Here is a 22,862-nt window from a genome sequence, read left to right on the forward strand (position 1 = left end):
TCTAGTCAGGGTATTCTCCCTCAGCTTTGCTGCACTCTCACCTGCTGGCAACAGAACAAGGAGTGGGTTTGGGGCCACTTCTGTGTGTTTGGGGCTGGCAGGGATTGTGGGTCCTGTGTCACAGACTGGACACGGTGTCACAGACTGGGCAGTGTCACAGACTGGGCAGTGTCACAGACTGGACAGTGTCACAGACTGGGCAGTGTCACAGACCGTACAGACTGGACAGTGTCACAAACCCATGTCACAAACTGGACAGTGTCACAAATTGGACAGTGTCACAGACTGGACAGTGTCACAGACCCATGCCACAAACTGAACAGTGTCACAGACTAGACAATGTCACAAACTGGACAGTGTCACAGACTGAACAGTGTCACAAACTGGACTCAACATGTTACAAACCAATGTCACAGACTGGACAGTGTCACAAACCCATGTCACAGACCGGACAGTGTCACAAACTGGACAGCGTCAAAAACCCATGTCACAAACTGGACTCAACCTGTTACAAACCGATGTCACAAATTGGAGAGTGTCACAAACTGGACAGTGTCACAGACTGGACAGTGTCACAGACTGGACAGCACTACAAACCTGTGTCACAAACTGGGCAGTGTCACAAATTGGACAGTGTCACAAACTGGACAGTGTCACAGACTGGACAGTGCCACAAACCCATGTCACAAACTGGACAGTGTCACAAACTGGACAGTGTCACAAACCCATGTCACAAATTGGACAGTGTCACAAACTGGACAGTGTCACAAACCTGTGTCACAAACTGGACAGTGCCACAAACCTGTGTCACAAACTGGACAGTGTCACAGACTGGGCAGTGTCACAAACTGGGCAGTGTCACAAACCCGTGTCACAGACTGGGCAGTGTCACAGACTGGGCAGTGTCACAGACTGGACAGTGTCACAAACCCGTGTCACAGACTGGGCAGTGTCACAGACTGTTTTCCCCGTCACAAACGGAGGGTTCCTTCCAAGGCAGCCTCGCCAGCTGGCTTTGGGACAGGGGAAGCTTATTCATGTTTTTAGAGCTCACCAAGCTCAGCCAGGAAGGCTGAGATGTTTTAAACTGGGGGAAAGGCTCAGGGAGCCGGGGAGGTGCCAGCTGGGAGGAGGGAGGCGTTGCATTGTCCCGGTGTGCTCTGGAGCCGAGTCCCTTTTGTGCGCACTCCCAGGGATAGAGTTGTCTCCCTACCCCTGGCACGATGCTGGCTTGGGAGGGGACTTTTTGTGGTTCTCCTGGCACTTGTTGAGAGGACAAGCCCACCCCTGCTTTCTTGAATCACCTACAGCGCAGGGAGAAGAAGGGAGGATGTGCTGCAGCATCCTGCTGGTGCTGAGGGATCTCACCAGTGAGTCAGCCAGTGTAGGTGGGTATTACACTGCAGCCCAAGACACTGACACGTCTGCTGATGAGCCAGACACAGAGAAGCTGTTGATTATCTTCCCCTGGACAAGGTGTTTGCTCCCCATCCCACCTCAGGATGTTTCCTCTTCAGTCTGCTCCGAGGAAGGAGAGAGCATCATCGTGCTTTCTGTCTGAGGTCATGGGGGAATGTCCCAGAAAAACACGTGAACCACCTTTGTGTAATGCTGCTCCTGGCCCTTCTCAAGTGTTAAAACATCCCCTGATCTTTCAGAGCAGGTGATAAGAAGATCTTCTCCTAAGGAATCCCACCCTAGAGATCTCTCAGACGTTAGCTCATGGCCTCACACGCCTTTTCCTCGTTAGTCAAACCTCACCACCTTTACTCTGCTGTCCTGGATCCTTCTCCACCCATTCAGGAATGTCACCTTTCCCTCACTGAACACCACGTCCTCTGGGTGACAGGAGAGAGCACCCAGTGTGGGAATCCATAAAATCAGAGGGTTTTGGCAAAGCTGGAAAAGGCCTCAGAGACAGCAGAACTGTGACTAGAGCTGAGCAGTAGCCATGAGATTGGTCAGCAGAAAAATTATGTAAGAAGTAGAAAAGTAAGGACAAATAGAACAATGGTCTGTGTATTAATGCTTGTCTGGAATAACTCTCTAAGCTACAGAAAAGTTTATCTAGTGAGATATTAGGAAGTTCTAAGCTTGATAACGGAGCTCTGTGCATTGTGTTTAAGGCTCACAAGCAGGTATTGTACTCAAAATAAGCATTGTTTAACCAAAGGCACGTGTGCTTATAGTGGTTGGATGGAACCACTGTCAATGTGCTTTTGCTTTGTGTGATTGGTCAAAAAACTTTTAAAGTGAGTTGTAACATTGAGTTCTTCTTGGTCTGCTGCCTGGGATGTGAGCTGCTGGCATCTTCCCATTGTCATGACCATGGAATGAGACTGATGCTGGAAAATAAATCAGCTCAAGGCACGTTCCCAGCAGCCCTGTCCTGTTGGTGATTTGCACATAAACCCCGACTGGGCTCTGTGCACACACTATCCATCACGTTCTCCATGACTTTCACGCTGTGATTCCCACTCCTGACCCCACAGCCACACCCCTGCACCCTTTGCTGGACACCTGGAAGGGCTGAGCCGGGGTGACCGAGGGTGTTTGTTGGAGAAAAACCTTCTCAAGGACCTTCTTATCCTGGTAACACTCAGCTGTCCTCACCACAAGCTTGGAGACCAGACCAGGAGCATCACAGGGATCCTTCTCAAGGTGGCCTGTCCCTTGTGGTCCCCCCTAACTGTCCTCTTTGGTCTGCTCTTGGAGATGAGTTTTGCACCTCAGGGGGCTTTTGGTTGATCCATGAGAGCTCTTCTTGAGCTGTAGGATGCTCATGGATCTGCTACAGCCCGTGCTGAAGATGCTGTAACACAAGAGACAGTGTGTCCTGAACTTGGCTATAAGCCTGGATTAGAAATTAAAGGCAAATGAGGCAGCCTAAGCTCTGGAACTGCATCAAAGGCAAAGCCAGGATAATGGGAAGGATCCAATTTCACAGTAAAGTTTGTTAAACAGGTGGGTGGTGGCTGTCGGTGGTGCACACGTCCCTTTATTAACAATTTAAAAATGAATGGTCCCTGCCTGGAGAGAGCTGGAGGATCAGAGCTTTTTTGGGCTGATCCTTTCTCCTGCAAGGTTCCTACTAAACCCAGCAGAGCTACTCAGGCACAAGGACCATCCTGGATAAATGGAATACAGAAGCCAGGACAGTAATAAACCCTTGGCAGTCACAAATCTTCCTCTTTCTTTTTCATTTGTGGGTAGTTCATGAGCAAATAAGTCCCAGATAGAAACCATTCATCTGTTCATTCACACAAATGTGTTTTTTGTTCCAGATGGCTCCTGAATTTCCCTGGAATCAATTCTACCCCTGGGTGTTCCCCTTGCACTGAGCCTCTGACTGCTTTCCCTGAGGTAGGCTCTGGTTAAAGATGACAATTTGGCAAAGAGAATTTGCCAGATGATTTTTTTCCTTTGGCTACAAATCTTGATGTCATCATTATTGGATGAGTTAGAAGAGTTAGAAGAGATCTCACTGACAGCATTTTTAGATCTCTTTGTAATGTAAAAAAGGCTTTGCATAACCTTAGAAAAAGTTTAATAGCTTCATCCCAAGACTCTCCCATATGTTTGTTTGCACTGTTCACTGGACAAGAATTATTAAAGGCGTCTTTTCTACCTACATCAGCATCAGGATGAACAAATATGATTTTCATTTATTTTTGTGCATAACTTTGTGTGCCCTGTTGAATTATTGCTACTTTTTGCCTGATTTTTTTAGTTGCTTATGGCACTTTCTGATTCAGCTGCAGACCTTTTATATATCTGGACTTTTCCTCACATTTACATTCTCAGCCACGTGATAAACGAGCTGAAAAGAAGCAAAACCTCTTCCCTGGATTTTTAGCACTCAGAACCGGGTTGGAGAAACACCCACGTGAGGACACAAAACTCAGAAAATAAACAGCACGGATCCAGCATGAATTATTTCTGAGGTGTCACGATGTTTGAACAGAACTGATCATTTTGGCAGAGAAATGCCTGGAGAGGTTGTTGGGCTGCCTGGCAAGGGCAGCGCTACACGAAACGGCGCCGTAAACAAAAGGAGGGAATTCAAACACATTTGCCAGAAAAGAGCCCCAGATTTCCCATGCGACGTGGAATACTCCAGGCAGCAGAGCTTTTCCTTTCTGTGCTCCCCTCAGCTCCTTGGTTTTGTCACCTCTCAGTCAGAGGCAAGCAGGACAATAGACATTCTTTGAGGAATTCTCTACAGGGGACACGACGCCGAGGTCTGTGGTGCCAGTTTTACATCTCCTTAGGACTTGTCTTCATGGCAAATGTGACCAGAATAGCTATTTTGGAATTAGCTTTCTATGGTGTCACTAGTCCAGAGGAAAGAGATTTTATTCCAGATGAATTACCCCGTTGAGGAGAGCGCTTGCTGTTTTGCAGCTGAAACACGTCATGGGTAGAGCAGCACAGGGTAACGTGCAGAGATATCTGACATGAAGAGGGTCAGATGTGATAAGGCCACATTAATGTCATGCTCAGATCGTGGTCTTATCTGCAGCATCATGTGGGAAAAATAGAGTATTCCTCCTCAAAATGTCTTTTACTGAAATACCTCGTCCAGCAGGGGCTGCCCACCTTGTCTCTCTCACCAGATAATGGGGTGAGAGGCTTCTCCAGAAGGATCTCAGCTGTTTCTTCCACCCAATTCTTCCATCTTTGGGTGGAAGAATTGCTTTGCATAAAATTTTACCCCTCTTTGATCAGAAAGGGAGCCAAAATTCAGAGCTTAATCGAGAACTGCAAGAGTGGTGATGAAACAAATCCTCCTTCGGGTGACCTCTCTTCTCAGACAGGAGGGGGGACTCATCCTGCCCGCTCAGATCAGGTACAGGTTGTGTTCTCAGGTTGTGTTCTCAGGGTGAGCAGACCTCAGACAAAAGCTGTTGCAGTCCCTGAGATGAACATTCAAGATGCCAGCAGGTCACCTGTGGACAAAACCCGTGCACCTGAGTTCAGTGGTGTACCTGATTTTCTCAGAAATTGCTCCTGAGTTCCCCCACACCGTCACCTCTTGCCAAGCATTGTCTTTTGGGTGGCTCAGGTCCCTCCACGTGCATGTTCAGCCCTGGGTTTAAAATGTTTTTAGGCCTTTTGGCTCCACTGGGAAGCTGGCCCCCACTGCTTGGCGCAGACCTGCCTGCAGAAATATCCATCCTGTCCGTGGTGGAGGTGCTGATTCTGGATTTTTAACCATGGGGAATGATAAAAACAAACAGCACATGTCCAGGCAGCACCTCTGAGCCACAGAGCCTCCGTATCAACTGCCCCAGAGGAGAGATGTCTGCATGGGTTCGCCCAGTTCAATGGAAAATAAATAATATTAGCTTTTTTAGCAGGGAGAAGTGTGAGGATGTTCCCTCCAAGTCAAGTATTTTTGGGGAAATTGGTCCAGCCCCTGATCTTGTACTGAAAGATGCTCCACAAATGCAGGGGAAAATCAACCCTCCAATGGATTAAGGCCCCTCAAGAATTTGTGGAGAGGGGGAATATCTTTTATTGGGCCATCTGATATGACCAGAGCACAGAAATGTGCTTCTAGCTACACAAGATCTTCTTCTCATCTAGATGAGCAAAAATTAGGAGAGATCAGACCAACGAAGCCGTTAGATTAGATTGTGCCCTGTGGTGGTGAGAGGTTTGCAGCCTCCCATCAGTGACGTGGGCTGAGCCTTATCTCATCAAGTTATGCTCAGAATGAACCTCAGGGGCCTCTTCCTGCTGCAATCATTTGTACAATCCCTAAGGACATGGATGGACAGCTCTGGGGAGCACAGGCTGCCAGTCCAGTGTGTTGCAAGACCCAATATGTGGATCAGGAATTGGCAAAAAGCATCTTACAAGGGTTGGGCTGGCCCTTGGAATGTGGGGATTCAATCCCTGCGATGCAAGCGCAACGCTGGGGGAGTTGTTTGCTGTGGGACCCATCTCACATTATTTACCAAAAATTGACGTCTAATGCAAGCCAGTCTTTCACCTTCTGCTTAATTAGAGAGGTCTGGGTGTCTGGAAAGGGATTTACCCCATCAGTTTTGGGGATGGAGCCAGACTCTAACTCCTGGTGTGACATCAGCCTCGCTTCAGCAGCTTTTCATTTGCAGAATGAAACATCTCCATCTGCCTCTCCAGAAGGCAACAAGAGACTCAACTCCTCAACTTTAGGAGACCAAAACCAAGGGAAACAAATCACATCCTGGTTTCTTTGTGCTTCTGCTCCTCACTTGTAAAACACAGGCGAGCAGCCTCTGCTCCATCACAGGGAAGGGGTGGATGGAGATGTGTTAAAGAACATGAGGTGTGTGCTGTGGTCACACAGCTGGAGCTGTGGCTGCTCATCCCTGGAAGTGCTCCAGACCAGGCTGGACAGGGCTTGGAGCACCCTGGGTTAGTGGAAAGTCCCTGACCATGATTTGTTATCCAAAGGAATGGTGGTGGGAAGGAATGGAGGGCTGTTGTCACTGGTGGGGGGTTGATGCCCAAAACTGACCTTGGAAATGTTGATCTGGAAGCCTTGTCCAACACAGAGGAGCAAAGAGTTTCTGTCTCTATGGAAGCACCTCTGGTGATGGGCACTTCACAGCCACTGAAGACCCAGGTACCTCAGCAAATCCCAGAGAAAAATAAAATAGGGATAATGGAAACTCTGCACTTCAGATCTTGTGGTGCCAGGAACAATGGGAAAACAACACAATGTGGGGCAAATGCAGCTCATTTGGGTCACTTCTTCTTCCCTGTTGTTTCATCCTCTGAGAGGAAAATTCCAGATCAAATCCCTGTGCTGGTGACTCTTTGGGTTTAGAGTCTGGAGGGGTTTACAACCAGCTGAGGTGTCTGGATGGAGACATCAATGCCCTGGATCTCACACCTGGAGTTCTTGAGAAGGTTTAATGCCATGAGAGTGGAGAATTTGGAGGAATTGGTGAGAGTCCCTCTGCAGGATTGAATTCCAGATCCTGATTTTAGTGCTGCAGCTCTTCTCTTGAGACAGATTTTGTCTTAAAGGACTGCAGGGATCAACCAACCCTCTGCCCCACCTGGACCTCTGCTGCCAAGTGCAGAACAGCTTCTTTTGAAGCCTAGTGGGAGAAAACCTTCCTTTTTTCCCAATATTTTATTTAGAAAAGGACAAATCAAGACAAGATTGATCATCACCCTTTGCATGTCCTCTGAGCTGAAATGAGAGAGGACTGGGGTGAGACATTCAGGCTGTTTACAGAAAAATCCAACCTTTGAGGCAACAAGAAGAGATCCATTGTGTCAACAGACACATTTTGGCACATTTTTTGCCCCAAAGAGCAGATGGAAGGTTTGCTGTTGGTGAGGGAGATGTGGCAGCACATGATGGTGCTTCAGGCAAACTCAGTGGTGACATGTCTCTTAAGGGACATGTTCTCCTTGAGACCCCCCCCTCCCAAAAACACCTCCCCAAACACACATTTCCTGCAATTTTCCTTGCAGGAAACCATTCAGCCACCAGATGTCTCTCCCTGCTGCCCTGCTGAACGAGGAGGACAAAAAATGGAAGTCAAGTCACATGGAGAAAATGCTTATTTATGGATTTGCCCTCTTGTCTTTGATAAACCAGATGCTTGGGATTGGTTTTTCACCACCTCTGCTTCAGGGGTGGGTTTTGAGGCATCTCCATGGGTTGGGGAGGCTGGAATTAATTGTCCATGGAGCTCTTTTTGCCCATGGTGGCACTGCTGAAAGATTGGTGCCAATGGGGTCACTTTGGAGGTCAGAGGAGAATTAAGGAAGAGACGGTCTTTAATGAAGGGATTCCAAAGTGAGGAGTGTCCCAGATGGAGTGGAGTCCCCAAAGAACATCCAGCCATGAATTTAGAGCTTGGAGAACACACCCAGAGAAGATTCAGTTCCAATCTCCACTGTTTCTCCAAGCTGCTGATTCCCAGGCTTTTCATCCATCAGATATCCAAGATTCAAACCATCCAAAGTCTGAGGCAACTTTTGCTTTCTATTTGTATTGAGAAGATTAAAGACCATTGTGTGAACTGGGCATTTCAGAACATTCCCAACAAATGGGGAGTTTCCTATGGAATTGCACATTCCTGAGACTAAGAGGTCATGGGCCTGGAATGAGTGCAAGCTCCTCTGTCCTCACAAATAATTTCATCATTTAATCATTTAATTCTGCTTGGTGGTCAGTCTGCAGCAGGTTAGGAATGAAATGTCCCAAATTTCCTCCCTTTTCCCATGGAAAATCCACATTTTTCTTTAAGAACAGCAGTGTTTGTGGAGCTTGTGGACTTGCAGCCTCTTAAAGTTACTCTCCAAAATCACCCCCAATTAGGATTTACAGCCAGCTCCTGAATCCAACAGAAAAATCCAACAGAAATCCTGTGCAAGTGGAAGATGACAGCTCTGATGACTTTGGATCTGGAAGAGGAGCCCACCCTCCACCCCTGCACACTGGGAAAGATTCAGCAAGGTGAGGGCTGGGTTTGAGCACCTCCTGCAAGGTCTGAACCTTCCTTGCAGCCACAGAGCTGAAATCCAGCTGACTCAACTCAAGCCTTTTGTGCTTCTTCAGCAGCTGTTCAGATTAATGCCATTAAGGATTTATTGTTTCATGGTCTGGGCAGACATCGAGGGCATTTTTTGGTCAAGAATGGGATTTGTTTTGGTGTCTTCAGCTGCAAGTTTCTCCCTAGTTAGAGGTGGCCTTCACTCTTCAGGTCCTGTGATTATCAAGAGGTTTTCCTTCTTATGGAAGGCACTGTAGACTTCTCAGGGAGAGCTATTTTTGGGCCAGGAGCTGACATGTTCAAAGGAAATTTTGATACCAAAATTTATTTAACCCATGCAAACACTTTTTAAACATATGAACGTTTTCTTTAATGTTTTATACCTTTTTTTTGATGCTTTCTCTAAGTTCCGCCTCACAACGGAGGATCCTGCAAATCTGAGGTGAGGCATGCAATTTTGGGAAGGTTTCATCAGCCCTAATTTACACCTCTAAAAGTGAGATGCCCAGGTCCAAGCCAGTCAGCCCAGGCTTGTTTTGTGGTCAAGGGAGAGGAGAGTCACCCCGAGGGGGAGATTCACCTCTGAAAACAGACACCCAGGCTTGGTCATGCAAATCCCTTGCTGGACATGTCCCGCTCTCTCCTTGGCTGTAAAGATTTGTCAGGCTTTTAATCTTTTCCAAGTCAGGTGCAATGACCATCATCTTCATTTTTTTCAGTCAGACTGAGAGAAGAAATCACATTTTCTGAAAGCCATTCCACCAGTAGTCTCTCAGGATCCGTTTCATGGGTATTGATGCCCATGGATTTATGATCAGCTGGGCTGGATCAGGTTGTGCTGGCCCCATCTCCTGCCTCTGACACAGGCCAAGGGCAGGGGAAGAGGACAAACCCAGGGTGACACTTCCACTCAACTCCCAGCAGCCTCCAGCTGGGATTTCCCATGGAAGACTTGAGTCTTTCAGTAAAAACTCTTCACATGTCTTTCTTTTTTGAACGCTGCCCAGCTGCTTCTTAAACTCAGATAAATTTAAAAACCTACAGCTCCCTGTGGCAGAGATTTCTACCATCAAAAACCTTCTCTCTGTTGCTCTCACCCTAATTACAGTGGATGTCTCCTGGGTGTAATATGATGAGAAGTGGTGGGTATTTGATCCGTGCTCACCTCTCAGCACTATTGTGTCCCAAAGCCTGGCTGCCCCAAGGATTTCTTTGGTGGATTATGCCAGCTTGCACCACGTAACCTGTGCTTACAGGGCAGTTCCCACCTTCTCCATGCCAGCAAGCTCTAACCACCTGCTTGATGAGCTAGCAGAACGTTAAGATTTTTATTGGCTTGTACTAATTGCAAGCCACAAGGGAAAAAAAATAATTTCCTTGACATTACAGGTTTGATAAATGATGGTGAAAGGTGGACCTGGCTTTTCTCTAGTTAACCAGTCATTGTGCTGTTAATAATCTGATGTTTTTCTGCATTTAGATGATTTGCAAGGCATCTGTTTGACATGCAGAGTTGTGTGACCTCCTTGGGTACGGCTGTTTTTATAGACAAATGGCTGAGGCAGCCCACAGCAATGCTTGAGAGCTGGTTTTTTTTATCAGCATCACTGTGGATGGAAACAGAGATAGTCCAAACCAGAACCTGGAAGTTCTTTAGGACAGGATCCACAGCCCTGTGCTGTGTTTGGGCATCACCCAGCACACAAGGGATGGTCTTAGGATGGTGATGAGCCCAGAGGCACCACCACAAAACAAGGATCATCATTGTGATGGAGGCTGTGATAGCAACACTGACACCTGGATCTCATTGTGCTCCCCAGCTATCTAAACCTCCTAATTAAAGGGGAGGAAAACTAATCTATCTGAGTTGCACAGCCCGTCCTTTGGTCACATTTTATTCCGTGTTTGGAGTGTCTGCTGCCTTTTAATGAGTAACCTTTCTCTTCCCCCAGCAGGAACAACATCTGCTGCTAAGGCAAGGCGTGCCCAGCAGCCCCTGCCAGCCTGAACAACAGCTGGGAGCTGGGGAACTCACTCAGGGCTCTCGAGGACCACTCCATTATCACTCATTAACAAGCCTAAAGGTTAGCTCCCTGCCAGCCCTCCTGTGTGACTGTGGTGCTTGGAGGGTGGTGTTCCCACTCCATGGCTGGACCAGGAACAAGTTTCCTTATTGATTTAGCTGCTCAGTGCCAGCCAAAGTCCTTCCCTTACCCACTTCAGGACTGTTTACTCGTCCTGCCCTCTCCACTTCATCGAGACACCGCGTTGTCCCAAGGGACACTGAGGAAAGCACAGCAGAGAGAAATCCCCTGCAAAGTCCTGGCATGGCAATGTGGAAGGTGAAACCATCTGTAGGTGCTTGAAGGGGCTGTGTCTCATGAAATTCTGCTCTCACAGTGACAATTCTTGGTCAAAAAACTCCCCTTTAATCTTCATCCTGATTAACCAAAGGTCCCTCTTGTGACCTTGGGTCTGAAAAATAAGTAGGACCCAAGCTGCTTCTTTATTTTTGATAGCCCCTGGAATCTGGGTGTGTTGCTTGTGAAGGAGCAGCTTGAGGAACAGAAATTCCAGAGGAAGCATTTGTCCTCCGGAAAGCAGCAGTTTGCCGAAACTGGAATTCCAGCGGGGTTGCTCAAGACCAGGCTGGAGTTATCAGTCCCTGGTGACTCAGTCAGGGCTTCAAGCCTTTGTCTGATAGGGAGGGGAGGCTTGGACCTGGATTTCCATATGCTGCCACAAAGACCTTGACATTCCCAGGATGAAAGGCACTTCCTGCACCAACCAGCTGCATTGATTAGGACAGAACAAACAGGTTCAAGGCTCTCCCTGGATTCCTGCATGAAATAAATTCTCACCAGAGTAAAGCTGGCACTTCTTCACTGCCACCGCTCTTTCCCACACACAGAACTGAGAATTATCTCACATATTCCAGGAAAAAAAAAATTACAGAGCAAGTGGATTTCTGAGAGCTCAAGGGCTTGGTGAGGTGTAGTCAACACAGCCTTGCTGTGCCTCCTGTCTGAAGAAAGAGGAGATGAAATTTAGGGTGTTGGGATGTTCCTGAACCACGAGGAATGGCACAAAGATTCCAAGGGTCAGGCCCAGACCACAGATCTGTTTTAAATCACCATTAAAGTGATTTAACCTCGCCGCCCTTGCACAAAACCAACTTGAGGAGGAACTGAGCTGACCTCACCCTAACACCACCACCGAGTTCATTAGTGAACACTTCACCTGTTGACACTGGCAGGCAAATCCCAGACCGGATTGTAGCCCTGTGGAATGCAAATCTGGCTGTGTGCCTCCAAATGACTGCATGGTGGGGGGAAAAAACCCTTCCACACCTGCGGATAAAAGACATCAGCAAGCAAATTCCAAAGCCAGGCTGGGTAGCAGTGAGATGGCAGAGCTTTCAGATTTTATTGGGTCACAGTGTGTTTCTTTATGGCCTGGTGAGCTGCTGGACAGGAGCTGCTTTCAGCTGGATTTCACAGCTTCAAAGGATGGTGGGTTGGACTGATTGCTCAAGCGGGATTCAACTTGCAGATGAAGACATCATAATTTGGGTGGCAGGATGCAAAACGCTGCCTGCTTGTGCTCAAAGGCTCTGAGCTCCTGTTGCAGCCAGTGGAGATGGGATTTTCCAGGTGCCTGACTCAACACAGGTGTCCAGAACCATCTGTGCTGCCTCACTGTAATTCCTCTGGGTATCCCCCTGCCAATCCAGAAGGACACAGACCTCCCAGAGGGTCTGTGTGTGCCAAATCCATATGACATCCAGATTTCCAAAGGGATACACTCAGCCCTAAGGGTGAAATGAATCCCTCAACTCCTTGTGAACAATAACAGGAATTTGAAAGTCAGACCTCAAGTTCAGGCAAATTGGGCTCAGTCACTTGGCTAAAGTGTCTAATGCCTGGTGACATATCCTGGGGGATCTGAGACATCTCCCTGGAGCTCCCAGCACGACCCAGACCCGTGGTTCTCCTGGAGCAGCACCCAGAGGACAGGCAGAGCCTGGAGGGCATCCCTGTGCCTGTTTGTGGTTCTGTGGGCACCTTCACTGGGGTGAGTGAATCCAGGAGCTGAGCCCCACTCCCTGCAGCCCATGGAGCCTCTGGGGCCAGGCTGGCACTTCATGGAGGCTTTGGGTGCCTGGTGAAGGCTGGCCTAGAGCAGAGACTAGATGGAGCTGAAGAATCTAGTATTTTTTAGCAGAAGGTATTGAAGTATTAGTATAAGGTATTTATTATGGATGCACCTTGGGCAGCACCAGAGCCCAGCCAGGGCTGCACCCAAGATGAACCAAAATGGCCCCAAAATGCCCGGCCGGGCACGGGGTCTCTCCCTGGGATCAGCTCTGCTCCATTTGCACCTTGCAGTTCATTGTCCCATCCCAGCTTTAGCCCCTGCAGTCCCACCCTGCTTGTTTTTCTCTCTCCAGCCCACGGGGTTTGTGCTCCTGGCCTGAGATTTGGCTCATTTGTCCTTGGTGCCCAGCTGGAGCAGGAATTGTTTTGTCTCCCTGCTCTGTGCACAGAGCTCAGCATCCCCTGATGTGAAGCTCAGATCCACACACTAAAGCAGCACAGAATCTGAAAATATAAAAGCTAAACCTGAGGCATCATTCAGATTGGGGCTGGTTGGTTTCCACCAGACTGGTGCAAAAGAACTCAGGCTCAGAACAATTTGCACAGTTCCTATGGATCTGGCACATCCCAGGCTGGTTTGAGGTGCTGTTTGTGCAAGGAAAGCAGGAGAGGGGATGAAGTGCTGCCAGAAGTGGGAACCTGGCCATGGTTTGCTGAGGAGTAGCTCAGTCAGTGCTGAAGTGAAGCACTGAGAAATTTGAGGCTGTTCAGCTGGAGGGGAGAAGGTCACAGCACCTTCCAGGATCTGAAGCAGCTGCATGAAAGCTGGAGAAGGACTTTTCATCAGGAACTGCAGTGACAGGAGAAGGGGAAATGTCTTCATTCATGAGGAGGGGGAATTTGGGTTAGGTACAGCAGAAATTCTGTCCTGGGAGGGTGGGCAGGCCCTGGCACAGGGTGCCCAGAGTGGCTGTGGCTGCCCCTGGATCCCTGGCAGTGCCCAAGGCCAGGCTGGATGGGGCTGGGAGCAGCCTGGGATGGTAGAAGGTGTCCCTGCCATGGCAAGGCATTGGAATGAGATGAACTTCAAGCTCCCCTCCAACCCTAACCAATGTAATAATTCTAATCCTAATCCTAATTCTAATTCTAATTCTAATTCTAATTCTAATTCTAATTCTAATTCTAATTCTATTTCTAATTCTATGACTTTTTTTGCTGGTGACCAAGCTTCACCAAGTTCAGGGCACTGCTTGTCAAAGGAACATAGAGCTCTCAACTCCTCTGTCTCTCAGGTACCTGGTACCCCTCTGCAGCACCCCAGACCTTAAATTATGCCTGGGGATGAGGTTTGACTCTTGGCTCTCCTGTCAAATATCTCCCACGTGGTTGTGGAGCAGTTCCAGGTGACTTTTGTGACCTGGGCTGTCTTGAGCAAAGGCCACTGCCATGGCTCAGTGTGGCCATAGTTTGTGCTGCCTTCCCATGGGGGAACAACTCTTGGACAAAAACAAAAGAAAACTTTGAGAGTTTCCCTAATAATGGAAAGTCCAGGTCATGAGGCAGCAATAAGTTAACAAGACCTTTTCTTTCATTCCTAAAAGGGTCTGGAGGGGCTAAAAGCATGTGGAAACTGAGAGTAACTGAGATGTCCACTCATACCTTAGTTTTCCCAATTTAGGCTTAAAAAAAAAAAAAGGAAAAAAAGAGTCCTGCTCAAAGCTGGCAAAACAGGCAACACAGCTTAACAAATTGGCTTATCTGAAGTGCTCTTTAATAAGAGTGTTTATCATTTATTTCTGGAAAATATGCTGAGCCCGGAATGCTGAAAGCTCTCCGTGGTGTTTGACCTGTGCTGTTCAAAGCCAGGCGTGGGGGGGGGGGTTTGGGAGGGGGATGTTTTGTCCCACTGTGCTGCCCACCTCCTTTCCCAGGGAAAGTGCATTTATAGGTGTGTTCATTTAGAGCCTCTGTAAGAAAACAGATTTCTCCAGAAGGTGATTTACACCAGCTCAGGGCTGTGATTTAAGTAATTGGGATAAATCTCTGGATGTGTTTCAATCCCTCTGTCAGTCATAAAGAAATCATCAAGGTTGGTTTTAGAGGAGTTTCAAGGCTCCCAGCCTAGAGTTATAACAGAGGAGGGAAGGAGTGATTGGAATTGGAAAACCAGCATGAAATTTCTTCTTCTTCTTCTTCTTCTTCCAGAGACATTGTGAAAACCCATCCCTTTGCCATGTTGGGTTTTTACTGCTCTGGAGGAAGAAACTGGGTCCCTGTCCTGGTGATGCTCAGCTGAGAAATGGACCCGTGGCAGTTGAAGTGGATTTGTTTTATTTACATTTGTGTTGTCCCCTCCCACAGAAGCAGTGCATGGGTTAAATGGTGACAGCACAGGCGACATCTCTCCTTCCAAAGCACACAACTCCTGTCCTACAAGAGGAAGGCATATTTATTTCTTATTTCTCCCCAGCTGAGTTTCAGCCTGTGATATGAAATTCCATCCAGTCAAAACTGGGGAGCAGTGGGAAAAAGCACCCAAACACAGGTTAAAATTAATGCGCTTTTTTTTTTTTTTTTTAATTTTAATTATAAAGTTAACACATCTATCAAACTTAACTGGTAACAAAAAACAGTTACAAGACATTGCTAATGTGCTGTCAGTAGAAAATGGGGTAAAAGCCAATGAGGTCACAAGCACAACAGCAGAGCAACAACACTGTCCCGATGAGTTATTTCCGCAAATATATACTCTTACTAATATATACATTTATTCATAAAATAAATAATCATAAAAAAATCATCAGACTTAACAAAATACTGAGAGGAGGGAAAAAAAAAAAAAGAAAAAGGTGACAACTCTACTTTGTACAATAGCTTTGGAATTTCAGGTCGTATCATACATGCAATCTGTACACAGGGGTGAGGGCAGGGGTTACAGACAGCGATGGAGCTTTGAAGGAGGCGATGTAATCAGGCAGACAGTCTGTGGGAAGGGAAAGCAACAGCAAAAAAACCCACTCACAAGAAGATACTTGTCCCTGACTGCTGGACAAGCATGTTTTGTACCGTGGGGGAATCCCCTGGGGTGCTACAGGTTTGTGTTTTATGTCTTCCACGCTGCTGGTGGGCTTGTCAGAGAGTCCAAAGCTACAGCAGGTCTTGTTCGGGCAGGTTTGGTCCTGGGAGCGACAGAAAGTGATGCCACGAGGGACTGATGGAGGGGGTCCCCACTGGGATGAGGAGGTGACAGCTGAGCTGCCATCAGCAGGGGCAGTGGGACAAGCAGGGCTACAGCAGAGAGGATTTTATCTGTGTTTGGAGTTTTTGGGAGGCTGACTTGGAAAGGCTCAGACCTCTCGTGCTTTCCAAGGGGCAGCAGCAGGTGGCAAGTGCTGGCAAGGAGCTCTGACACCGTGGTGGCATCCCTCAGAACCGTGGGTGACACTCAGCTGCTGGCTCAGCCCGTGTCTGCAGCAGACCTGCCTTCAGGACTTTTGGTGGAGTGGAATGAATGGAGAGAAATAAATAAATACTAATAAATAATAAGAAGAAACTCGGAAAAGAAAGGGAAATGGGGAAAGCTTCTCCTCACGCTTTCCCCAGTTCCATGCAGGGCTGCCTGAGACCTCCCTTGGTGTGCAGAGCATGTGAAAGAGAAGGTCTGCAGAGACAGAGGAGGAGATCATGTGGAACAGCCCCCTGGGGCTTCAGGAACATTCTCTATCTGGGTGGTGCCCACCTGAGAGCAGGATTTTGCCTGTGGATGACTTGGTGGGACCTGTCCATTCCCATCATGGGCTCCTCAGCAGGAAGAGCAGGGATGCTCCCTTGGGGTCAAAGCCATGACAAACCAGGCAGTGAAGTGGATCCAAATAGTTATTTTTACAGAACAGATCCACCTTCTGCTCCCCTTGAGACACTTGCACCTGATCTCTGTCAGGTTAAGTGAGGAGAGAATTGAGACCATGACCAGTTTCCCACCTCAGAGGATCTGAAGAGAGTTTGGAATCTGGAGTGGGACCCTGCTCAGGGATGAAGACACACACACACCTGTGGATGTCCACAAGCCCGTGTCTGCATGGGAGTCAGACATCTAGACACCCATCTCTGATGGAGAAACATCTGCAGGGATCTGCCAGATATGCCCTGAGATCCAAGGGAAGCCCACATTCTTCCCAAGTAGCTTTTAGGAGCCAGTGGGGTACCCTGGAGCATCCCAGATGGCTCTAGACACCTCTTTCAATATTTACTTCAGCCCTAAATGCTAAGTTTAGGCAAATGGGGCCCATAATTTGGCTTCTACAGGGGCTTAGGCACCTAACACATGTAGATACCTGCCTTTAAGCATCTGACTTTGTATTCCAAATCCCACTGTAGGTACCACTGCCTGGGAATCAACTCCTGGCCTCTGGTTCTTGAGGAAAAATCTCCTCCTCCAAAGTGGAGATGCACCAAAGACTCCTCTGGAAAATGCAGCAAAGTGGGAGATGCAGCCAACTCGCCCAAGCCAGGAAGGCACTGGGAGGGGCAGGGATGAGGACTGAACAGCCCTTCTGGAACTGGAGGGCAGAGGAGCCTCCCTTTCCCACCAAACTGAGGGGTCTGCACCCCACAGCTGTTCATGGAGACCTGAGCTGGGGGTGAGGAGCTCAGAGCTGGAACTTTGCTGGAGAACACAAGGGAGGGCAGGAAACAGAGGATGGAAGGGTTAAGCCATGGATAAAACAATTCAAACAGATGCCACTGCTGCTTCCAGTGAGAGAGGGGAAATCTAGAAAAAAGAGATCCTCCCATAATGAGAAGTCACAACTAAAGCAGCCAAGATTTAGCTTGGAGAGAGGTAGAAAACAGGAAACTACAGGTATGAAGAAGAGATGAGGTCTTGTCCTGCCCAGCCCACCTTCTCTGCCATCATCCAACACTCTCTGACATCTCATCCCAACAGCTGCTGGAGCTCAGGAATGACAGATCTGAGCAAACACCCCCTGACTCTGCACTGCCAGCAGGGTGATCCCTTCCCCTCTGCCCTGGGCAGGACTCTGGAAGGGCCAGGGCTGGTTTCCCTGTGGGCAGCCCACGGTGCAATCTCTGATATCTGCAGGGCTGTTGGGTTTGGTGCCTTTCATGGCCCTGTTTTCATCTTCCCAAATGGATTTTGTTAAAGCATCAAGGGAAGTCTGGAGAAATTTCCATAGTGCAGACCCTGGGACTGGATTCACAACTCCCAGCTCCTGCAGAGTGCTCATGCTGCAACCCTGAATATCCCCAACAACACCAAACACCAGAGTTTCAGCACTGAAACCAATCTTTGAAGCTAAAAAATAAAAAGAGTTACCCCAAGCTCAGAGTTTTTCTCCTGTATATTAATTTAAGGATGGGGGCATGATAAGAATATGAACACACATGACAAATGTAACATAATCCAGGGACATTTCTGTGGCAATACATCTGAATGCAATGGAAACACCAAAAATATCTGAGATTGAGAGGCAGAAGAATTTGTTTTCTGAGGTTTGTTAATACAGAAAATCTGCAATGCTCAGCTTAGATGACAGCACTGCAGGGCTGACGTGGTCGGTGCTGACTCAGGGGTTTCTGTGCCATGTTGCATTTTGTGGTGTGGTTGTCTTTGCAATCCCCTCCAAAAATTAAATCCCAGCTGCTTTAGTCCTGCACCTGAAGCTTCCCATAAGGAGTGGAAGCAATTTTGGAGACTTCAAAATGCTTTGGAGAAGACTGTCAGTGCTGGGCACAACACTCAGCTGAGGGAGATAACTGGGGTCAAGCAACAAAAATGTTCTTCCCTCTCCATATTTTCATTTTCTCTGAGAAAGAGAAGCCCACAAATTCTAAAACTAAACCAAACCAAGGGCAAAAAAAAAACCCAAAAAACAAACCAACCAATGAAACAACCAAACTCCTAAACTTTCCATTTCTTTCATAGAAAGAAAAGAGATGAGGCCAAATTCACCCCTCGCAGGTAACACCACTGTCTCTAACACCTTGGATGTGGAACTGATGGGGCCCATCCAACCCATCTGTTCAGCTAAAGGAGAGGCTGGATAGCAGCATGGGACAGGATGGAGTTATGGTCCTTTCTCACTTTTGTTTTTCACATCTGTTACGTTGTTGGGTGACACCTTGTCCCTTTTCCCCGTCCTGCCAGACACACCCCCGGCACAAACCATCTGCCTGAGGACAAACCTGCCCAGTGGACACTGAAGGGGAGGACACCAGGGAGCAGGGAGGTGAAGATGGCCAGCTGCCATCTGTGGGAAATCAGTGATGTTTGCCTTTTGATTATAAACTGGAGCCTGACACCAAGGTGGGGGAGAAGGTTTGACAGAAAAGCACGCCCAGAGAAGTGTCCCCATCAATTGCCTGCACAAGGACATCTCGGGTCATTTTGGACACCCAGCAGGGGCTGACTACCCAGGTTTGTGATCTGTGTGGGTCACAGGCCATTGAAACAACACCTGGGCCCCAACAGGACATTGCAGGGCACCTGTAATACGTCCCCAGATGTTTATATTATTGAGTGAAATGCCCAGACCCTGCCATAAGTAAGGTCCTGCTGTTTTCCCAGGAGAAGCTGAGGCAGAAGGCAGCTCTGGGTGGTATTCAGACCATCTCCTGCAGGGAAGGATGGCACCTCACTCAGCACTGACTGCATTTTTCTCACTGGTGCAGTGGAAACCCTGACTTGAGACACCCAGTGCAGGCAGTGGAGAGGGATCTCCGTTTTCCAAAGACACCTCCCAGATTCACGTGTGGCAGTGAGCAATGGCCCAAGCCCCCTCTCCAAAAGCATGGGGTCAGCCTCAGCCCCAGCTCCTAGACCCCTGACAGGCTCTTTTCCCCCTCAGGGATGGGCAGAGCCAGAGCCAGGACTGGAACCCCCCGGGTGTGCTTGGGGTGATGAACAGAATTCACGCAGGCATTTTTCATTGACTTTAGTAGCAGCTGCTCAACCCCTTACAGTGGATCATCACAGAGATGATTAATTACATAACAAACCCAAAAAAGCACCCACAGGCTTCCTTAAAATCCCCTTGAATGGGGGGGGAGGAGTCCCCAGACACTGAGCTGGTTCAAGCCTGACCCCAGCTTGGAGGGAAGGAGCACAGCTTCCAGCCCATCTCAGATGATGATCAGGTTGTAGCTTCACCTCCTTGACTCATGGTGGATTTCACATCATCAGTCTGGACCCATGGAAGAGCTCATTGTCTGCTCTGAGCTCAGCAGCTGAAGTCAGAGATACACCCAGAGGGCACTTAACCAAACACAACTTAGGTACCATGCTAAGTACAGTGAATCACCTTCTGGATTTGTATCTTGCCATTGATCCCAGCAGAAAATTAGATAAATAGCTTAGACCGGATGAAATAAATCCCACTCTTGCAGTCAAAATTTGTTCACCTCTAGAGGCAATTGCTCAGCAAATGCCCAGTTTCAATTTTTTTTGTTCCCCTTGCTTCCCAAAAAGTTTCACCTGCTGGTGATGCTGGGCTTGTTCTGGTGCAAAAGCAGAAATGGTGGATGTGAACATGCTGTGGATGGGCTGGGGCCAGATTCCAGCTCCCACCCATGGAAGCCAAATCCTCCAACCCATTTCTTCACTGGTGTGGTATAAAAGAAGGAGTTTGAAACCACCTGGCTTAAAAATCTTAGGGTAGAAGCAGTTGTGGGTGCGACCCCGCTGAAGTCAATGGACTGAAGGGATTGTGGCCTGCAATGATTTGAATTTTCATTGTTGTGTCACCATTTATTGACAGAAGTTCCTGGTAGGACGTGTCTGACGTCTCTCACTGTGGCTGCTTGCACTGCATCATATTAATAAATCAGATGTATCTTCCCTTATCCCATCCCCTCCAATTTACCAGTGTCTTCCACCCCTTATGTGGCTTTCTGGAGCATTTGCTTTCTTGACAGATTGTGTTTGAATGTTGGTTATAGGTGCAATCTCCCCCTGCAGTGGCTTCCTTCTCTATTTCCCATGATTAAGTTCTCCTTTTCTCCAAGACTGCACTATGTAAATCAGTCATGCATCCATTAATTGATCTTCATTTAAGTTTTCAGCGACCTATTGCCTTCTCCACGTGGTGTGTGGCCATGGATGAGGTGCAGTGTTTGCATGGAGAGATGTCACAGATTGATTTTCTCCCCATATTTTTCTTTGCTTCTCTTGATCTCCTCTCTCCTTCTCTCTTCTGCTCTCATTTCACTGCAGCTTTTTTTCATTTTGCAAAGCACTGATAGAAGTGCCTCCATCAATAAGCAAATCTTGCCTGTGCCCGTGGGCACAGCCCTGAGACAAATGGGTGATGCATGAACTGCACCAGCCTAGGAGTAGTCCCAGGAGACGCTGTGACTCAGAGCCAGCCCTTGGAGGCATCATTTCCTCCTGTTTTCTCTCTGATGGGATTAAGCTCTGTTTGTTCCCTTCTTCTTCTGCATACTCCCTCCTTTGGTTCCTGGGAAAAGGCTGACACACAGAGAGGAGCACTCTGATTTCTCCACCATGATTTCCAGGAGCGAACCAGCCAACGGCCATGATTACACTGCCATGAAATGGGAATTAACTCTGCCCTGTTTCCCTTCCTCTGCTGAAGAGACAGAATAAACACCCATCCATTGTCCTTTTTCCAGGATAGGAAACCCAAAAGCAGGGGTGAGGCAAAGAGGACACAGGGCAAGTGCATCTGGGGCTAAAACAGGCTGTGACTGTGCTTGGCTCACCCCTCATTTAGCCCAGTATTGACCAGGAATAACCCAAGAAGGGTTACAGGGCTGTAAATACCAAGGTGGAGGGCTGAGCCCACGGAGGAGGTGAGACCTGTTTCTGTAAACTGTGATCCTGATCTGGAACTGGAAGCAGAGCAACATGCAAAGATGGGGAGCCAGGGGTGAGCAGCAGAGATGGGCCAGCACTGCAAGGCTGGGATTTGGCTCTGTGTCCAAACTCACCCAACCTCTGGGCTGGCTCAGACTCTGGGTTTTGTCCATTTCAATCTGTGCCGCTTTTACAGGTGGGAATGGCTGCAGGAATGAGCTGGGGAACAAGGTTTGGCTTGAGTCTGAGGCTGCTCCAGCTTGTGGGGTGTGGTGGTGGGCTGCTTCACCCTCCGGTCAGTTACTGGGTGACAATGAGTCCTTCAGATCCATGTTCCCAACAGACCTGTGGGCTCAGGCTGCTGCCAAGTGCCTGGGAAGCCTGCATCAGGTGCAGAGAGTGGAAGAACTAAGTGCACTTTCCACTGCTGGTGACAGACCTCCCCGACCAGGTGGGAAGGGGGAACACATTCCCTTCCCATCCTTTCCCTGGGGTGCTGAGGAGATGGATGTCCCGTGCTCAGCAGTGAGTGCCCAGCCCCAGGGACTCACTGCACCATGTTTCCCAGGAGGACTCACTGGCTGAGCCACGTCCCAGGCTGGAGAGCTGGAGCAGCATTCCCAGTTGTGGGACTGTGTCCTTCTCAATGCACAGGGTCCTCTTCACTTCACACACAAGACACTGAACTTTTCTGTACCATGCACATCACCTGTGTGCCAACAGGGCGTTTGCAGGAAGTCATCAGCGATTTTCTCTCTTTCTCTCCCGCCTCTTCTCCCTCCTTCCCTTTCTACAGATGTCACAGGATCCCATGTCCAATCTGGCAGAAGCTACTATGCTAAAAATTTCACATCTAGAGCTTGCTCACTCTCCAGCTCTGTTAAATATTTGTAGACTTCTCTGGTTCCAAGGCAGAAGCAAAGAAGCAGTCATGTTCTTTATTTCAAAAAATCCTTAATTTATCTGCTTTTATTTCTTTTTCTGCTGTTGCTCATATTACACAGTCTGGCCATTCGGGTTTGCAGAGAGATCTCTCAGGAAGCTCAGTGCTGCTGTTCAGCACAGCCTCTGCCTGGCTGAGGGAAAAGGAGATGCTTAGGAAGATGCAAGTCTTTCAAAGGACACTTAATCACACGAGTCACTTCAGGTGGGTGGGAGCAGAGCAAATCCATGCTTTTGCTAATGCTCTTCTTTCCAGCTCGGTGTTGTGGGCTGGTGGAAAAAGCTGCTCTCCTTCTGGAGGCATCAACGTCGGGGCAGAACTTGTGTGACTGCCAGATGCACCTCGGGATAGCCCAGAAGTCATTAGACCTATTCTATCCAACCAGTTTTAGCCTTTTTATTTTTCAATTTTTTTGTCCAGTTTTTATTCTTTTTAATATCAAAAAAAAAGTAGACTTCTCTCACGTCTGCAACCTCAGAGGA

The sequence above is a fragment of the Fringilla coelebs genome (genome assembly GCF_963513975.1).
Source record: "Fringilla coelebs genome assembly, chromosome: 1".
NCBI lineage: Eukaryota > Metazoa > Chordata > Aves > Passeriformes > Fringillidae > Fringilla > Fringilla coelebs.